The sequence below is a fragment of the Nipponia nippon genome, unplaced genomic scaffold (assembly GCF_047370975.1).
Source record: "Nipponia nippon isolate SJK-2023a ecotype South Korea unplaced genomic scaffold, ASM4737097v1 scaffold_9, whole genome shotgun sequence".
Classification (NCBI taxonomy): Eukaryota; Metazoa; Chordata; class Aves; order Pelecaniformes; family Threskiornithidae; genus Nipponia; species Nipponia nippon.
In genome coordinates this window covers 36,785,533-36,801,803 of record NW_028262413.1, presented here as the reverse complement: position 1 = coordinate 36,801,803, position 16,271 = coordinate 36,785,533, and the positions used below count along the sequence as shown (strand labels likewise).

General features: G+C 39.2%; 1 protein-coding gene across 4 annotated transcripts in view; it reads right to left on the bottom strand.

The window, feature by feature from the left end:
- SEMA6D (semaphorin 6D) overlaps positions 1 to 16,271 on the bottom strand; it is a 247,306-nt gene that overhangs the window by 105,676 nt on the left and 125,359 nt on the right. The window lies entirely within an intron of this gene.

Sequence of the window (16,271 nt, the reverse complement as noted above, 5' to 3'; positions counted from 1 at the left end):
ACACAGCAAACATTTGCTTGCACCATTAGTTTATCTGTCCCTGGGTAATTATTAAGATAGTTGCTATTACTGTGCTGGTCTAAGGTACTGGGCAAACATTTTGAAACATTTTGAATTGTTTCATTTATGGCAAAACAGAAGCCTAAATGACTTCTATCTTTGTTCTCCAGTATCATTGTAACGATATGTGCTGGAACAGCCTGGGGATGGGAATATTAGTTAACTGCTTTTACAGAACAATGACTTAGTGTCAAACCCCAAAAGTGGGGGTTGTTCCACCTTTCATTTTTTGTAATGATATAATGAAATGAAAGCACGTAAATCATGAGAGATATTTGCCACCCTCTTCATATTTCACACACATTCTCACTGCATATTTCCTTATACAGTGACTCCATTTCTCCTTTAATTATCTTTTGAAGCCTTCTCTAGCACTTCTCCGATACAGACAAATTTCGCTCCATATTTAAGCGCAATGTGAGCTTGTATACAAACAACAGGGTTTGTAATGCAGAATCCTCAGGGCTGTCTCCTGAACTTCCTTACACTAGCAAGAGGTTGCAAGAATACAAGAATCCATCCTTGAGGGAGGAACAAGAGGAAGCAAAAAGTGTTATGTGCAGTGATCCAGGGAAGCAGAAAAGTGTTACATTTTTGTATCAGTAGCTAAATCACACTATACCATGGATCAACTATTGCCAGTGACAGCACTCTATTTCAGGAACAGAGATAAGGATTTCAAATAACTATTACCAAAAGGCAGATTGTTCATAATAACTGGTACACAAAAGATGAAATAAAATCAAGAATTTTGTCATTGAGTTTAGTGGGAATAATATGACACATGCACTATCTAGCCTTTACAATACTTTGGGCGGAATTTAATAGAAAATTGTAGATTTTTCCCTAATGATTTCTTGCTTCCCATTTACCTGAATCTACCCTGAGAGTTGCTTAAGATCAAATGAAGAATTTGCCTATAATAAATAATAAGAAGGTCATTACATTTAATTAACTTTTAAAGTATTTTAGTCAGGCCTTTAACTGAACAATGCTTTCCTTTTGAAGGAACGTGGCAAATACCTTCAGTGTTGACTTTTATTGTATGATTGAATTAAGGATCCTATAATTCAAACTTATTTCATGGAAACAACACCATGGTCTTTCAGTTGTCATGCTACACAGAGAGGAACAAAAGATCAAACACATGCTACACACCTATGGGCACTGGAAATAGTGTCTTATAGGTCATGGAGAAACTCAGATGCAAAATGGCAAGACAGACACTGTACTTGTAGCGGGTAGGAACAGACCTGTATTGCATATTTCAGCAGCTACAGGGGCTGGACAATCTAAAACGTCCTTCCTTAGAACAGCACATGCATCCGCTGTTGGCGTACTCAATTCGCAGCCAGGGCAAAAGTTTCTCTGCACACCATAAGAATAGTATATGGCATTTGCTAGTCATATAAACCAAGTGCTGCTGGAAGAACAGATTCAAGTTATGCCATTTCATGTTTGTTACATTCTTTATAATGAGCAGGTGGAATCAAAGTTTTAATCCTGCTAGCAGGTGACCTTTTCAAAAGTCTGTATTTTTACTGCCTATCAATTTTGCCTCATTCTTCCAAGCTCCTGAGATTGTAATCAAAGATGAATAGGAATTGCCAGAGAATTACTGAATACTGAAAAAGCCAAAGCATTAAAGATGGCTTTCACCCAGTATATGCCCTAATGCAGCCCTGATATCTGATTTTTAATAGATTAGGTGCAAATATGCACATTAGCAAACTAAACAATGTAGTAATATCCACAGAGAACAGGTTTCATCAATTAAATCATAAATATAGTATCTTATTATGCTTTTGGGGAAACAGAAATATGAAAAGCAACGCATGCATTTTTGAATTATAAGAGGAGGGAATATTGGCAAATCTTTCAACAGCTGTTTATCATGAAAAAGAAGTTACAGTTACCATTCCCCAGCCATGCAGTCTGAAAAAACTAAAAATTGTACATTAATAAATTATAGCAATGATGCATGAAGCTAATATAAAACTTTTGAAGGCAGTTTCTTAGTCCAGAGGGAGTTGTCAAATTTGCTATTTGTGACTTTAATGTTACTTGGAATTTCTTCTAGGGCATTTAAAACTCCTTTTGTGACTCTTCATCAGCAGTTTCCCAGACAGCAAAGGCCTTGACAATACACATTTTCACTTTCTGCATGGCTGACGGACTTCATATGCTATATCCAATTTAAGGGTAGAGCAGTAGATTACATTGCTAGAATATAGAGAGCCATTGCCATTGAGACTGAATCATTGCTGTTTATAGTAATTCTTACTATTTGGTTTTTGACAGCCCTTTGTGACTGGAATAATAGATGATGCTGAGATTATTGTCAAGCTACTGTAATAGCTAGTAGTGCATGAAGTCTGCAGCAGATGGACTTGAACTTATGAGCTCTCAGATTCTCAATAGCCTTTCAAATGAGCAGTGTCCTCCCTGGCCACGTGTAATGCGACTGGCTTTGACAAATCCTTATTTCAGAAGATGAAATATTATTTCAGCCAGCTTTCTTTGTTCTATTTGAAATGTTTTATAGGGCTTAATTTGAGAGGTAGCTTAGAATTGAGAGAGAACAAATTGATTTTCAGTTGCATGAAGTACACTACATTACAGGTACACCCAAGCTGAACAACAACTAAGTGACTTGACATAGTCAGACCGCTTCCAAAAGGGCCCCCCAGTCATTTCAATTACAACACACAATTGCTATGTATCTTTCTTTGGCTAAACTCATAATTTTCCTCGTGATCTCCACTAATTCAAACAGACCTTTAATCTGACAAATGCGAAGCAATAGTAGAAATTTGTTTTGCATCTGGTACCCCAGAAGGATTCTCTTATAACACAGACAGCTGCTATTGACTTGGATGCTGTTTTAGTTGCTGTCAAGAACATGGATGTACAGCAACTAGCTTGCATTGCTGCAGGAATGTCTTACACTGGATTTGTCTCACTAAAGACCCCTTACAGAAGCACATTTCTCTCAGGTCCCTAGTTTACTGATTGCTTAGTGCAGTGCAAACCAACTGTTGTTCATGAACAGTCAGCTGTTCATGCCAGAAATGGACAACAGAAACCCACTAGAGTGAGCTGAGCTTCAGCAGTTCTCTGGACCTGATTAATGTATACCAACAGCCCAGTGCCTCCTGGGCAGGCAGTCTAAAAGCCAAATGATAAATGTTCCAAGGGCTGGTTTAAGACTTTGTCAGATTATTTCTTTTGTCTGTATCTAGGATCTTTGTATTAGGACCCATTACTTCTGAAAACCTTTTGCTCTTCTTTGCATATCATGATTCTTTCTTTATATTCTAGCATTACAGTTTGATCTTTTATTGCATTGCTGCTGTTCAAGATTCTATAGTTAAAGTTGTGTCAGCACATTTACTACAAAACCCATTTACGAGGGGTTTATAACACAGCTATAAAGATGCACTCCAGAATGAAAGGTGGTGTACAAAGTCTCAGCATGGGGCATTGTCTTTTTTTTTATCACTTTTTTATAAACAAATTAGACTTGCTATTTTAAGCCTTTATGAGTGTAAAACAATTCCAGTTTATAGGTTATTGCCTATATAATGTGGCAATCAACTGTTATTAAAAAAAAGTAAAATGAACCAACTTATAAATACTATGATTAAAACTGGTCATGGAAAAAGTGGAATTTTGTGACAGTAAAGGCAGGCCAAATACATGTTTCCTTATACGGGTGAGCTGCGCACTAAGAACGTGCTGAGTTATACAAGCCCATTTTCCCCAAGCTGATGGGGGAGTCCAGCTTGGGGTGCAAAGTGGGAACCTGGTGAATAAATTCCCCTGGAATCTCTTGCGCTGTGTTTGTGTTGCAAGGACACTAGTTCCCCAGTGGAGTGAACACAGGGTAATGCATTCTTCTCTCCTTAAATGACATTGGAGCTGGCTTCCTGAAAAAAAGTGACCACAAGTGCTTTCAAAGGGCAGGTTGCTCATGTGCCTCATGGATGTTGTGTGTTTCAATAAAAATATACTGATGAGGTTCAGTGAAGGCTAGAGAGTGCCTGTTTTGGACTGTGGCTTATCCCCATTAGTGATCCTTCTATCCATAACTGTCTAAGAGTATATTACCTTTCTTTTGTTTCTGCTTAGCTACATACAGCGTTATATTTTGAGGCACTCTGCAATACCCCTCCATGGCTCAGAAGATGCTAGCTGGTTGAGCAGCTTTCCTTGATAAACTGCTTCAAGACACTGAGGTTTGATGAAGAAACTCACAGCTCCTCACCAGTGACTCATCCCCCAAGATGAGGGCCCAGTAGCCCACTCAGGACCCACAGACCAGTGACAACGTGATACAGTGCAATTAATGAGTCCAGGGGGACTGCCAGAGAAAGCTGGTCATACTGCTTGTTGTACCTGAACTAGCTTGGATTATCTTCATGGAACCCTGTGTTGCACCCTGGAGACATGACCTTAGATACACACGGTTCCCAAGATGTGCTGATAGATTAGGAGTGCCCCACTAATTCGCTGCATTCGTGAGTTCATTCATGGCCCTGGATTTGTCTGTGGTGTGATGAGACTGGGAGACTAGTTTCAAAGCACGCCTACTACCAAAAGGCATTCAAATACAGCAAGAGCCCTGGCTACGTACATGAATAGATGTTATCTGCTAAAAATCTATACTAAAACTCAAAAGCAACTCATGCTGTCTCTACACTGGGACCAGATGTGTACTGAAAGCTGCACCTGTGAATGCACTAGATGAGACTCACTGGCTGACTCAGATACCAAGAGGGAAGCTGCATCAGTACCAACTTCAGCCCAGGCTGCTCATGCCTTCCAAAGACTTTGGGTGCTTCTCGGCTGAAGTATGTGCTGCAACAGTCTTGGCTATTAGCACTGTGTTACAAGTGAGGTAACAGATGTGCTACTGCCTGCAGTGCAGAGAGCCCTGAAGTTCAGGTTCCACTGGCTTTTACTGAATCATGGACCTGAAATCATTTTAAAATGTTAATATCTTGCACTCAGTGAAAATGGGGTTGTCTTGGATTCTGATCATGCAAGCGCTACACAGATAACTTTACACATGGGACTTTAGAGAGCTGCCTAAATTACAGTGTGTTATTACAAACTCCAGTGAAGACTGGCACAGAAATAAGGAATGATTTTTTAAAACAGGCCACAAATTCCACAGGAATAACTACAGGCAATGAGGGGAAAAAAAATAAAAATCAGGTTTTACAATGGAGCTAGCCACATATTAACAGAAGATCTATTGTTGTCCTTATCATAACTACTGTGTATTAAAAAGAATTAATATACTACAAATATGCTTTCAGGGAAGATGAAGCTTGAATTGTCTGCACATAAAATACCAGTGATGTATTTAAATAACCTTTTAACAGGCAAGCTATTAAGTATATTTTCCAATATACCTGGGAAGGAATCACTAAATACTAATCTTTTCCTAAATATTTAAACCATCAGTACACTGCCTAGGCTAACAATGGGTTTCTACTGATATAAATAGTTCTGTAAGAATTTAAAACAACCCCAAGTACCAAACGTAGAACTGCACAATCACCTCCCAGTGACCCCTGTTTTTTCCTCCATTTAGTACGAAAGGTTGCTGGCAGCAAGGTTGTTATGCGAACTGACAAAAGCAAGTGGAGACAGCGAGCTGTGCTTATTTAAGTCTCTATTCTTCCGTGCCACTCAGCTTCAATCCTGTGCCTGGCAAAACAACATCAGTATTCTCTGCTGCTTTTAACTAAAGGAAGCAAATCAAGAACCAGACAGGCTAATGGGAACTGAACCTCATTTCTTGGCCTCTTGCTCAACCTGTGAAGCCAAACGGAAAGCAGCCCACTTCTCCAGGCCTCGCACTCCCCTTGCCAGCTGGGAAGTCAAGCACCTCCTCGCCTCCCGGCTCCGCGGCAGGCAGTGTGCAGACTGCTTTCCCGGCTGCGAGCGCCACAGGCCAGCTGGGAATCTGACTGCTTCTCCAGGTCTCCTGTCCACTTGCCAAACAGAGTCTGCAGGGCTCCTTTTCCACTCACCCCAGCCAATTAGGAGGTGATCTGTAGTGCTATTATCACAGTTAACTAAACAGTCCAAAAATCTCCATACGAAAATGAAGTTTCGGTAAAACTCCACAAGAAGGGGGACCAAAAGACGAATTTAACAAGGAAAGGACATCCCCTGCACCCTTTCTCAATTCCTAGTGTGTTGAGTCACATTTAGGGGCTTTTATTCCCACCCCTTCTCCTAACTGCCCTTAATCTGAGGCACTTTCAACTAGAAATACCAGAGACACATTAGAAGGAGGAACTGGAAAAGCAACAGCTACTGACTAGAGCTGGTTGAAAGGTTTTCAACAAAACCTGAAACCGCATGAAACCCACCTTGTTTCATATTTCACTGCAACTTGAAACTCAAACCAGATTTGTTGAAAGGTTCCCTGAGGATTGTGGTTCCAGTCCCAACTGGCTGATCCATTTATAGTGCACAACTTTATTAGACAAACTGAGGGCCAGTATAGCTGAGCTCTCTTTCACAACTCTGAGACATAAATGAGAAGGGCAGCCTGTCCTGCATGCTGCCCTGTGTGGCCTTGCCAGACTCTGAATGCAGGAAACAGTCTCACCTCTCTCTCACACACACAGACAGACATGCAATAGCAAGAGAGGGCATATCACCTTTTTGTCCTTTTCCATATAGGATAACCAATCAGTTAAAGGATCCTTAGAGATCAAGAGCCGTTGGATGGATAGGTGCAAAGAAAGAAGCATCCTCCCTCCCTGCCAGGACAGGCCAGGTTCCTCCCCACCATGCACAGGCCACAGCAGCCTAGTCTTTGGCCCATTTGTCTGCTTGCAGTTTGTCCAAGATCAGATTATTGTTTTCACCTTAATTAGGTGCTGCATTGAGTAATTTGATAGATGCTTTGCATAAACAAAGTTCTGCCTCTGAGCTGCTTACAGACAGCTTGCTGTTGCCGTTCACGCACTGTCTGCACAACTGCATGCTTCAAATAGTCAATGCAAATCAGACCGTTTCTGGTCAGTGAGTCAGCGGTCATAATTTTTATTGTTTTATGTTGCCACTGCTCACATACACATACATGCTAGCGAACAGAAAAAACCTCATGCAACCTCAAGTGTATCCACAAGCCTCAACTGCCCCAAATGGTCACAAACAGCAAGTACACAATCATCCCGTCTGTACATAGATCATTTCACCAGCTTTATTAATGTGGATATTCAAAAGTACTTTTTCCTTTTCCCTTCTTTCTTCTACTCCCTCTATGCTTTTCCAGCTCTAGTTTGAGTTTTGTTTTGAAGCACTGGATTCATTCATACATCAAAGGGAAATCTAAGGCATCAGAGCCCACATAGCCAGAAAACAAAGGCACTGTTTACAAGGCGGAAACTTGCTGAGAGAGAAGCAGCTGACTTTTGCAAGGCTCACCCACTGACTGCCACCTTGGAGGTACATCAAACATCATTACTTGCTCAATAGAGTCAAACATTTCTCTTTCAAAGCCTCCTAACATAATGTATTATTTGTATTACTGTAATACTGAAAAGTCCCAGTCCTGACCAGTACCCTATGAGGAGTACCACCCCCACAGAATCTGCAAACTGAGTTTTGCTGGACAAGAAGCAGCCCAGATCTGTGGGCACAGAGGTCCCCGTGGGCTAATCTAGACAAAATTAGGCTAGAAGGAGCTACTCCCTACCATGGTATCTCAAAACTGGGCATCAGTGTTCAGGATTAACCTTCCCTCGGCCCAGGGTTTGTACCGAGGCAGAAAAAAAAGAGATCTTTTTTGTCCTAAAGAGTTCCTATGATATTTATGATATACTTAGACTAACAAATAGGGAGATTTGATCATATTTTTGGGGTCCTATGTTCTTATTCTCATTTAAATAAATGTCTTCCTTTTTGAGCAGTGTCAAGAGAGACTCTGGCATGGGAATGCACCAGCAAACTGGCTGTTTCACACACAGTTTCTGGGCCAGGTGTGGAAAGCCGTGGTAGATCCAAAACCCACCTTCGTGCCATCTGGCAGAGCAATAGCTCAGTATCCTTCCTATCTTGTAGTTTCACCAAATACGCTTTCTTCCTTTAGCTGAGAATTATTAATTATTGTTAGAGTGTCTGTTCACTTTTTTTTTTTTTGGTTTTGCTTGTATGCCAGGCTGCATACAATGTATCCAGTATTCTGAAAATACAGCTGAGTGTACCAGCCTTGCACTTTCCTTCACTACACTAAGCCTATTCTTTATAGCTGAGATGAAAAAAAGGCGATGAGAATTTAAAATGACACTCATCTCACAGCCTCCATACGGTATGAATATCTTTTCTTCATTCTGGCTAAACTTTTGGGCAATTAAATGAAAAACATACAGAAATAATAACCTTGTTCTTCCATGATACTTATCCTTTACCAGTCTCAAAAATAGCCAACATCTTCAGCTGCGCTACTTACTTCCAAATTGCAACAGCAAATAAAGCAAAGAGAAGGGCATATTTTGGCATGCTCAGCTTCTAACAAAATACACGTAATTTAAAACTTATCCTTCCAGAAGCTTACAGAAATCTAACCAGAAGCTAATTGAAGGATAAAAATTCAACCCGTCGCTGCTTGCTACAAGGAGCCACTGACTACAAAGTGCCTTTGACTGCAGAAGTACAGCAGACTTTCAGTCCTCCAGTCCTTCGCAAAACTTGAAGGACCTCCTTGTCAGTCAGAAACTTTCACAGGTTAGTATCAACAGAAACAAAATGCCCAGTTCTGATCACTCAGAGGAAGCCCACTCAAGGAGTTGTAAGGATTTTGTTTGTATTATCACCACCATAAATGAGAACGAAATAGAGGGCACATTACTGCAAGTTCTGGATAGCCTTTAGAAATTTATTTAGTGTTTATTACTCTGGATATATAATCATGGGTATCCTATTAGACTCAATTTTCTCCACTCTTGCAAACAGAAGACAAAGTGTTTAAATCGAAATGATTAGTTTCCTTTTAAAATGTGGATGTATTAATTTGGTCTACAGGATAATAGCTTATACTAAAAAATGCATATTTCTTAGTACAGTCCACAGACCATCATTCCTAAGAAATATGCTGGACTACAGTACGAACCATACCTATGCTTGTTGACTGTTCACACTGAGAAGGGTATTGCTTACCTATGCCTTCTTTAAGGGGGCTGACTATTATTTGCAGTGATGTGGACGTTGCCATTGGCTTCACTGTGCTAGGTCAGTGAGCAAGAAGATATGAGGCTTATTCAGAGTTTACACTTTCATCTCAAGCAAGATGCAACAAATAGCTATGAGAAGCAAAAACAGGAAATGATGAAGAGGAATAAATGTTATGCGCAGAAAAAATTGTAAGCTAACAAAAATAGCTATTTCACAGTTTAATGATTCCAAAACCATCTGAAAGCTTTTTAACAAAAATCTTCACCTTTCATTCTGGCTATCACAGAACCCCTGCTGTCCCTGGGTGTGACTGACTTCTTGTGGTATCACAGCAGATGTTGCTTTGAGGAGAGATTCAGAGAAGAAGAGCATTTCACATGTTCATTAAACTAAGGCATTTTATTAGAAAAGCTATAGAGTGAAAAATAGAGATGCATGTGAGAATGAAGTACTCCAAGCTAGCACCACTGGCGTAAGGAGAAGAGCAAGAGGGCAACATAGCATTTTGAACTATTTTGCTTCATGGATTTAGATCTGTGGCTGGGAGGAAGACTCCAGCAGAGCTTGACTGACTCTCACTAAGGGACTGCCCCTGCCTGCAAAAGATAGCAGCAGCCTGCTGAAGCAGTGGCGCTCCCGTGTCAGCACCTTGCCAGCTGGATGTACAGCTCCACTTCAGAGCTAGGGATGCTCAGAGGGAGCAAAAAGAGGAAACTGTGTTTTGTTTTATCAGGGCAAAGTAATTGATATTGTGGAATTGTTAGGGGAAATTTGAAAAAAATAAAAACAGATTTATATTTCTGCAGATATCTGAAGAAAAGCTTTCCAGCTTCCAAAAATTTTAGGCTTATTTCACTATATTCAGTGTTGTAAACCCAAGAGCCTAATAAGCAAGAACCATGTCTTCTTTCCTTAGCAATAAAATCATTCCTGGCCAGAGCGCCATGGGAAGAGGAGGAACAGAAGTGTGGGTCTATTTAACCTTTGCCCCTCTATGGCAGAGTACTGTGTATGGGCACATGATCCCTCTTCTATCCAAAACATGCACTCAAACACTCAGTTGGAATATCGGTTCGTGTGCTGATACCATGTACATCTGACACAGAGATGGTGTTCAGCTAATTCATTATGAAATTTCTAAAATAACACTTCTCTTTCCTAAGCATCAGTGACAACAGTAGAGATAGCAGACAACAGTAAAGAAACAGATGGACAATAGTATATAGTATATATTACAAGCCAAGATATGTGTTTTAATACTAAGGTCTCATTTTCTCTTTTCAAATATACACCTAACTCATCTTGCTCCACATGCATATATGAAACTACATAAGTAACCTCAGGTAAGTATTATAAGTATTTTTGATTAATCAGAGACTTATATTCATTCAGAAGAGTGTTTGAAATTCTGGTTGCACCAGGAGTTCTACTTCTTGTGATCATTTAGTACTTTTCTTCTGTGTTCTTTTAGAAGCTTTTACGTTAAACCCCATGCTTGCTGTAACACTTGAAATAAACCCTATGTGAATCTGTTTCTTCTTAAGAACCAGCTACTGCTTTCTATTATGTAAAGAAAATGAAAAGATAACAAATTGTTTGAATCTCCTTAGTGAATACAGTATCTACTGAGTAAATATGAAGTTATACATTGTCTCTCCTCCTAAATTCTGTTACTTGGCTAAAAAATCTGGAGATAAATATCTCAGTTATCTGAGATATTTATACATCTGTGTTTAACAAAGTTGCATTTGTAACACTTACAATGGCTAATAAACATTTTAATTATTGATTTCAGCTGAAAAATTCCTGAGGCTGAGCATAAACAAAAGAAATAAGTATCTGCCTCTTGGTTAATGTTTTTATTCAAGTGTAGAGGTGAAGCTATAGATCCCAGAGATGGAAAAAGCAATTTGCTATTCTCACTCATATTTAGAACCCTATTAGTGGGTTTGTGGAAAAAAATGTCATATACTTCAAAAAAAGCATGCTATGAATTAATGTTTATAGATTTTATTGCTTTTTCCAGCTCTCTCTATTTTTATTCTCTATTCTTTGTAATTGTCTTAAAAAACTTAGAATTATAATTTTCTCCCTACAGATGCTGTCTTTTTCTGTTAAGCAAACATCGATCCTTTGCATTTTCCCTTTTCTCCCCCCTCCACCCCTTTTGTTTCAAATGTACATAAAATTATTGCGGATATTTTTGTGTTTAACATCAACAACTTCATTTTACATGGGCCTAATAGGGGGTCCATAATAATAATCATAGTGCTGTATATCACAAAAGACTTATATTCTTTCATAGCATAGTACTTCCTTTCCTATTGACTTTGGGCTGGACTGGAAATGCAGAGCCTGCTGTCCATCATGGGCATGTGCACACCAACAGCCCCACAGGGAGCTCCAGCTTGCTCAGCTAGAAGTCTCAGGGAAGAGGTACAGGTGATGATCTGCTCATCAGGACTATACTAACTGGAGGTGACCTTTTGCTGTGTAGGCCTATGTGGGCTGCTAAGAACACTAGCAGAGAGCAGATGAGCATATATCAATGGCTCCGAAAGCCTAAATCAAATGTACTGCCAATAGTAGATAGGGGCATATGAAACTTTCATTTGTTCTGATCCTGGAGGGTCTATAGTGTAATTGATTGATACAACATATTTCACTTTATTTAGTCATCATGTTTGGGTTTTGCATCTGGTGAGGAGCTTGCTCTGAAGCTCAGTAAGAACAGCAAGACACTGGCCCCAGTCAGGAGTACATGACTCTTCTCAAATCCACCAACATGCACATTGGGTCAGCAGTGTAGGGCATATCTATTGAGATTAAGGAACCAATAGAAAACTTGATGTCAATGCTCCCAAATACTCATATTCTAACAATTCAGGCTGTACTGAAACCTCTTGAATCTGAAAAAGCTTCCCCTCTTTTCTTATAGGAGGATCAGGTCAGGGCAACTGAGTTTTCACATGAAATACATCAAGCTCCTAAGTCTTCTGTTATTTTTATGATATGATGCCAGGTATGATCATCTCCATGAACAGAGAGAATATAGGTGTTAAAATTCTAGTTAGACAAAAATTCCAGGATTAGCTCCTGCCCCCCAAAAGTTCTCTTCCTCTTTTAACTGTGGTATTTCCACTGGAAGAAAATCTCTATGTAATCAAAATCTTTTGCATTATATTTGTCCTAGTTAGAGAGGACAAGTTTAGTTCACGATTGTCCTGGTCACAATTGTGCTGGCGTAACAGATCAGAATGTCTGGAGAATCAGGCCTCAGAACGTTTTCTGTTACACTGCATTTGCCACCCTATTATTTTGAACTTATTTTGTGATAAGACATAAAGACAACAATCCCCCTGGATTCGAACTGATAAAACTCCACTGACTTTGGCAGAGTTAATGCTCGTTTAGCTGTTATTAACTGCCCTGAGGGTGATATGAAGTCCACACCTAACATCTGAAACACATTCCAAGATCAACAGTGGGATTCACCAGGTAATTTTCCTCTCTATTGAAGGCTGCTCTAAACTTTAAATGCTTCTCTTCATCTCATGTTATACACATTAAAAATGACTATTCAAGTTGCTTTTATAAACTTAAATCCATATAGTCCAACTCTGTACCCAGAGGGCTATTTACTAGGCTATAAAAGGGCAGATATCTATCTTGCAGCACACCTGCCCTTTTTATAATTCAGTCTGAGAGAAACAACTGAGAGCTGGAAGACACCAATACCAAGGATGTACAGGTAATCAGTAAAAGGAAAAGCTGGATCTTTTAAAAAATTCCTTTCAAACGTAATTGAAGTGTGACAGGCAAGCTGACAGGGACACCATTCATGGTGGACACTCAGATGGCTAGGGACAGAATGCTGTGCCATTGCCCAGCTAGCACAAAACAGCACATCTCTTATTCTTACATGTCAAGCCAGCAAACATCAATCCAGATTTTCAATAACTGCTGAGCTGTCACGCAATATGGAGTGCATGTAGCTACAATATGTCTACAAGCTTCTGCAATGGCTATACTAGGTGCTTTCTGCATTTGTTTATTACGCACGCTTCCCACAAAGCTGTCCCAAGAACACCAGCATACTTTGAGGCAGAGGTGGGTTTTGCAACACATAAGCACCACCTGGCTCTTACTAAGGATCGTCCCAAGCCTTCCAGAGAGTACCAGGATCCTGCATTTGCCTCCAACAGGGAATAAAATGTTGGAAGTGCAGCATCTTAATCATAAGCAATCACACAAAGTCACGTTTTTTAAAAATAAAAGTACCGTCAGGACTTCTAGACATATGCGACAGATAATTATTTACCTATGGCCCTTGCCTAAAAGAAACATCTTTGCATGTTTTCTCCAGTGAAATAGATATCATTCCACAATCTCACTTCATGCACGCTCATAGTAATTAGGCCAAGGAATTAGACAATCTTTTGTTGTTGCTGAAGCAAGTCACAAACTAATCTTAACTCTGTTGGAAGTTTTCTTTCTTTTAAATAGTTGAAGACATTTATTATTGAACTTCCTGCTTTTGACAGAATTTTATTAAAAGAAATTGATTTTACTAGCTCAGACTATTACATTCTGCTGAAGGATAAAACATCATACCTCATTTTCTTTCCTGATTTTTGGTAAGAATATTTTTAAAAATTCAATAAGCTGTTGACTGAAATATCTAGTATCATAAGTGTCATTTCTTTAAAAGGTTATTTTTTTTTAATCAGATATCAATATACTAGAAATTCTGTAAAAAAAACCCTAAAAAAATAATCTTACTTACAAAATATTCTTTCAGGAAGATTACATTTTAACAACAAAACACAACAATATGTTATATTACATTTTGAGCAGAATGTTTACCTTTCACTGAGTTTCTTTGCCAGCTGTGTCAGCGTTGACTGTAATAGCTTATGTATAAAAAAATATTAAAAAGAGCTGTTTATTTTTTTAATTGCCACGATCATGCCAAAAAACACAATGTGTGGGCTGCAGGCAGAATGCTGGGAGCAATATTATTCATGTTAAAAACTGTTGCATGATTTGCTTTCTTTGAAAATTAGGATACTATAAATAGGAGCCCAGTGGGATTTGTCGATTGCAAGTTTTGCTTTAAAAGCTGCTAGGATGAAACTTTTGAAAGACTTACAAAACATAAACCAATCAGAACTATTGCATTATGGCTTGTCATTTCCCTTTGGCCTAGATTAGACCTTTATTTTTGAAAAAAGTGTTACGTATTCGATATAGATCTATCTCCTATTTCTATGCATATGTCCAAGCACCAGATTTTTTAAACTTTCTAGAAAGATTTCTTTGCTTTTTATATGTCTTACACTCTTCCAGTAAGCCAGCTATCTTAACTCACTGTTTTGTTCTTCATCATAAAAGCTGTTGTATCACAAAACTCATAACAATTCCACGTTGCTTGCTTTGTGAAAATCCTTCCCCGCAAATCACTTTTCAACAACTCAGAAATTAAGGTATACTAATCCATTACAAAAAGGTTGTATCAAGCCAGTGTCCCACAAGAGTACCACAGCTGTCCTTTACCGTATTTACCAGCGCATTAGCATTTTGGTGCCTTTTCTTTTTTGCTTGCTTTATAGCTGATAGAAGGCATGCTTCCAAAAAAAACCCCCAAAAACCCAAGCAACCAACGAACCCCCAAAACACAAAAATCCCCTTATCTGAATAACAAAGCAAGAAGAAACTATTGCAGAGATTTTATCAAGTACTTTTTTCTATGATAAATTATACATGACATTCACTGTTAGAAAGCTGGCATTTTGACCTGCACTTGGAATGGGAAGCAATGGGAGCTATTGGGATATGCTGACTTTTTAACAGCAAACACAGGGGAAGAAATAAAAGATATGCTGCTAATTTCACTGTGAACAAAGGGCCAACAAAGCAATTACACATGTTGTAAGACCTACCTAAATTCCTAGCTTTGCCCACTGGTTTCTGTAAAGTATAAAGAAACAATTTTTTCCAAATACTTCAGTGTTTGACTGTTTTTCTTATGAGAAACAGTTTTTACACATGCATATTCATACTGCACTGCTTACATAAACCGCACGTCTTGAAAGTGGCGTGGGATTTTGGTGTTGATCTTAAAGCATGAAGCAAACAGCCTGATGGCCATTTTCCTGAAGGCACAACCTTTCATCAGGAAACTGGACCCTGTTCAGAGGAGTTTCAGCTGAAACACTTGGCATTACTAAGACGTTGACAACCCAGTCTTGATGCCTGTCTGCATGTCTTTTTGTGACTCCTCTGTTCTCTGGCTGTGTGTGACCTTCGAGTTTACTTAACTCCATGGTCTCAAACTTGGTTCAGCCTGAGATCTTAACTGCAGCACTCAAGCTCCAGGAGAGAACAGCAGAAAATGGACAAAGAAGGGATGGTGGGAAACAGAGATATGGTAACAGAAGAGAGGAACATCGCCTTCAACACTGTTCCAACAAATTTTAACTAGTGCCATATTTTCCTTTGTAAATTAAATACTTAATGATGTGTATCACACTGCCATCCTTATCTAAAGACATTTCCTGTCCTGATCTGAAGATTTTCTTAGTAGAATTGTACTTCAGTAAGAAACAAGAGCTCAATCCCTTGTTTTGGTCTAATCAGAGTTAAAAAAAAAAAAAATTAGCATAAAGAGGTGATAATTATCTCCTGTCCACCATAAAAATTCAATCAAAATATGAAAGCCTGGGTTTATCCTACACAAACCATGAAAAAGCAATTAAGAGTGTGACACAAAGCCATCGTATTTGATCAGGAGAGTTGACCCTGTTCCAAGGATAAAATGATAACTAGTGTCCTGAGTCCAGCTCAGTGACCTTCTGGAGCTGGAACTTTCAATTATGCCAAATTAGCTGCATCACATAGGTTAGCTTTGTGAGTGAGGCTGGATCAATGCAGTGCATTTCACCAACGATGACAATGATTTAATCAATCTCAGTCGCTCAGTGGACAGCAATAAGGTTGTGAAGTAAGCA